At 51.8% G+C, this 3,916-nt stretch overlaps 1 pseudogene; it reads right to left on the bottom strand.

Moving 5' to 3' along the window:
- Positions 1-263: 263 nt before the first annotated feature.
- LOC144249663 (WW domain binding protein 1-like pseudogene) lies at positions 264-3,517 on the bottom strand (annotated as a pseudogene).
- Between the last annotated feature and the right edge of the window lie 399 nt (positions 3,518-3,916).

Genomic DNA, 3,916 nt, shown 5'->3' with positions numbered 1-3,916 from the left:
GACCAGCTCCCCGCTGGGGAAAGGAACCTAGAGGGTCAGATTCATCCATTTGATCAGTTAAATGCAGAAGGATTCATTTTGGTAAAACTTGTTCTCCTTGGAAACACTTCAGTGAGTTGTCTGTGATTTCCAAAGGAAGGTGGAAGGTAGGCATCTGAGGGCTGCTGTGCTGTGGCACCCCTCTGGCCACACGCCAGTCTGTCTGGGTCCACTGAACTCAGCAAAGGAAGGACTGTGCTGTGGCACCGTGGAGTCTGCCAAAGCCTCCTGGCAATTCTGGGCAGGCTGATGTCTGGGCCACAGCAAGGCCAAGCTTGTCACTGAAGAGCCAATCAAGCTTCTGTCTGAATTCCACTTTTGCCTTCTGTCCCAAGTGGTTGTGGACACCCTCTGGGGGCTGAGACCGAAGGCAAGGAGTAGCGGAGGGAGGCAGACAGGTTCAGAGCACGCTTCCATTAACACGGACAGGACACAGGCCTCTGAGCGTCCACGGAGCAATGTGCAAATTGCAGTGATGAGCAGAGTGGAACCTCTACCTTGAGCGCAGTATCTCAGGCAAACACAGGGGGGCGCCGTCGACAATGCTGCCAAATACACTCCAGTACACAGTCAGACGTTTGTTCGGTAAACAGTAAATGCATAAAATAAATTACCTTGAGAGGGCCATGTTTGCTTCAGACGTGTGGTTAACGTGAGCAGGATGGCTGCCATTCAAAGTATCTTCACAGGAACATGGGGTGTGGGGCTCACACACAAGAGACACACACACACTCTACAGGTCATTCAAAGTCATCGTCTACAGACTTCACTTTGTTCGACATGAATTTTGGTTCTGTGGAATCCAAACAGACACTCATTCACCTCACAGCCTTCGATTTGTCTGTTTATATATATATATATATTTCCCTTTTTTACTATAACATCAATGCTTAGCCTGAATATCATCATTCAATAGTGGGAGAAGAACCAAACTTTTCATATGAACAGGGATGGATGGGGAATGTTAGTTTCAGCTGATTGCTTTCTCCTTTCAGAGTTTTCCTATCAAAGCTCAACTGGTTGTCCAAAACCACACGACAGTAATAAGGATCCTGTGGTCCTTCTGGAGGCTGCCTCCACCTCCCACCTGGGCCACCAAAACTCCTTACATAGGTTACAGAAAAGTGAGTCATCCGACCCCAATGGGCTAAGGACAGGGAGAGAGCATGAGAACCACAGATAACCAAGGGATTTCTTCCAAGTGGTCAGTTTAAAACAAACAATCAAACACACAACAACAAGAGACTTATTCAAAATCAAAGAGAAAATACTGTGTGAGAACCAGACTATGGGGCTGCCTTTCCCAGGACCCACAGCTTCCTTAGACCCTCTGTTCATAAGAGTACAAGGAGATACAAAGTCCTGCAGACCATGTGCTAGGGATGGAAAAGGACACTGGTCACCTGTGGGCACAGACCAAAGGGCAGAGATGCAGGAAGCTGCACTTCTCTCCACTCCCAGATTTAGGGCCTACTGCTCAGAGCTAACCAACTCCAAGCCCACACACAAACATCTCCCTCTGGCTCAACTGCAGCCACATTCGTGGAAGGCTAACCTGGGAAAGCACAAACTTCCCTTGTCCAGAAGAGAATTCTTGCAAGCCCACTGGTATGGTTCTTGTTTCTAGCTGGCTTTTGTTGTTTGTTTAAAAAAAAAAAAAAGGCAGTCTACTCTTCCACACCTGAGCCTGCTGGGAAGGAAGGGGCCCCTCCAGGATGCACAGTGGTACATTTTCTTGTCACCTGGAATTTGAGAGATCAACAAGCCTCCTACCAACCTGTCCACCAGCTCTCATCCTCCCACAGAATCAGCTCAACTCTGGCTGTGCAGACACTGGCAGCCACAGCTGACAATCCCTAGGCCTCTGTGGCTTCCTTCTTCAACCAGGGCTAAGAAGGGGTGCTTCTGCTGAGCTGAGACACAACAAAGTTCTCTTAAACTAAAACCAGAGCATAAATCCACTACATCACCAAGAATCATCGCAGGACACAGTCCCAGTCCCCTTCTTTGGGGGCTTTAAAACACATCTCTCTGACCAAAGCAGGTAGGTGAGATATGACTTGAAAGGGGGAAAGAAGGGGCTGAGGCGGGGATGAGGAATGAGTGATGGAACCGACTTCTCAGCCCTCCACAATACTGTGCTTTTATGAGGGAGAGGCACCCACACCCCAAACTGTACTTGGAGATGTAGGAAAAAGCAGGAGAGGAGAAGGGAAAAAAAAGTGGCTGTACCACTTCCTCTGAAAGTCACTTAATGCTTCTCTCGTGAGTCTCCCTTACCCTGGTTGCTTTGCCAAGTTTCCGGGCACAGGCAGAGCCTACTCTAGCTGGGGGAGCTGCTGCTCTGGGAGTTTGGCGAGTCCTGCTCATTGATGGTGTTGAGCAGCAGGCACGCGGGCGGCCGAGGCAGGTGGGAATGTCCAGGCTCTCGAGCCTGCTCCTCAGAGGGCTGGCAGAGCCCTTCCTCCTCATCGCCAGGAGGCCTCACGTGGCAGCTGTCACAGAAGTCCAGGGGCCCATCCAGAGCATCATCAATGAGTGTGGTGAACTCTTTGAGGTCATCGTCATGATGGCCCCGGTTGCACACACACACCTCAATGCCTGAGTCACCTGTGAAGCGGCGATGTCTGCCAGGTGTCTTGTCTTTGCTATCGGGGAGCACACTGCCATGTTCAGAGCTGGAATCTTTCAGTAGCTCCTCCTTACATTCTGAATCCTTGTCCAGGAAAGCCACTGGGTCTAGCTCCCCCAGGCCGGCCACTGAGCCACTGGGCTCCATTCCGGGGGCTTTGGTGGCTGCGCGGTCAGCTGGCACGTCAGAGGGCTCAGGATCAGCGATGCTTGGGGGTCTTGTGCTGCTTCTGCTGGGCACAGACAAGGGACTGCTCTGTGCCCCCTGGGAGCCCCTGGTAGGATCAGCACCCGGAGGGCTGCCACCTGCAGGGCCACACTGAGGAGGCAGCTGCTGCTGCTGCTGTAGCTGGAAGGCACTGTACGGCGGGGGAGGAGTTGGAGGTCGGTTCACCACTTCCTCATAAGGAGGTAGTAAATAGTTTGGCAAAAACCTGAAATAAAATGGCAGCGCTGAGTAATTGTGGGCTTCCCGGTAGGCAATCAGGTTGATTTCATGTTGCCGCTGCTGGGCCTGAAGGCGGTGCTTGGCTCGGCGGTGGTGGCAGACACAGCAGCAGCTCAGGATGATGATGATGGTCCACACCAGCCAGAACCACCAGAGTTCATAGTAGTAGTTGCAGCACTGAGACTGTCCACAGCAGTGTCCTGTGTCACAGATGTAGCTTTGATTGTTGGTACCCACACAGGCTTCCTTATCCTGCGGGGGTTCAGCCCTGACTGACAGGGGGCTGGGCAGCGCCTGGAGGAGCAGGAGCGCCATGCCACCCAGGAGCCTTCTCTCCATCCCCCTCCTGCTCCTGCTCCTCCGCCACGGCGCCGCCACCTCCCTCCTCCTCCCTCTCTTCTTCCCAAACCTGGGTGTTATGAGGAGCTTTCACAAGGGGGAAGACATCTCTAACCTATGTGTTTGGGGGAGCTCACATGACACCCAGGTTGAGTGGGATCCCTCCTTCTGTGGGGAGACCCCTTGAACCTGGGTGTCAGGGGGAACTCTCACCACACCTGGGGTCGAGGGAACTCCACCCTCCAGGGGGAGACCTGTTAAGGTCTGTAAACAAGTCAAAAATAACACCTGGTATTTTGCCAGAGAAATGTTAGAGTTTGTAAACAAGTCTGGATGGTGCCTGGCAAAATGTCAGAGGGAGTGGTTTGAGAAGTAACAAAAGCGAGCCATTAAGTGTGGAGATTCCTTATTGGTTGATTGATGTATCTAGTTTATGCTAATTAAGATAAGCTGTGCAAA

This window comes from Urocitellus parryii, chromosome 12 (genome assembly GCF_045843805.1).
Source record: "Urocitellus parryii isolate mUroPar1 chromosome 12, mUroPar1.hap1, whole genome shotgun sequence".
Classification (NCBI taxonomy): Eukaryota; Metazoa; Chordata; class Mammalia; order Rodentia; family Sciuridae; genus Urocitellus; species Urocitellus parryii.
The sequence above is the reverse complement of the archived record's forward strand: the minus strand, read 5'-3'. Positions and strand labels throughout refer to the sequence as shown.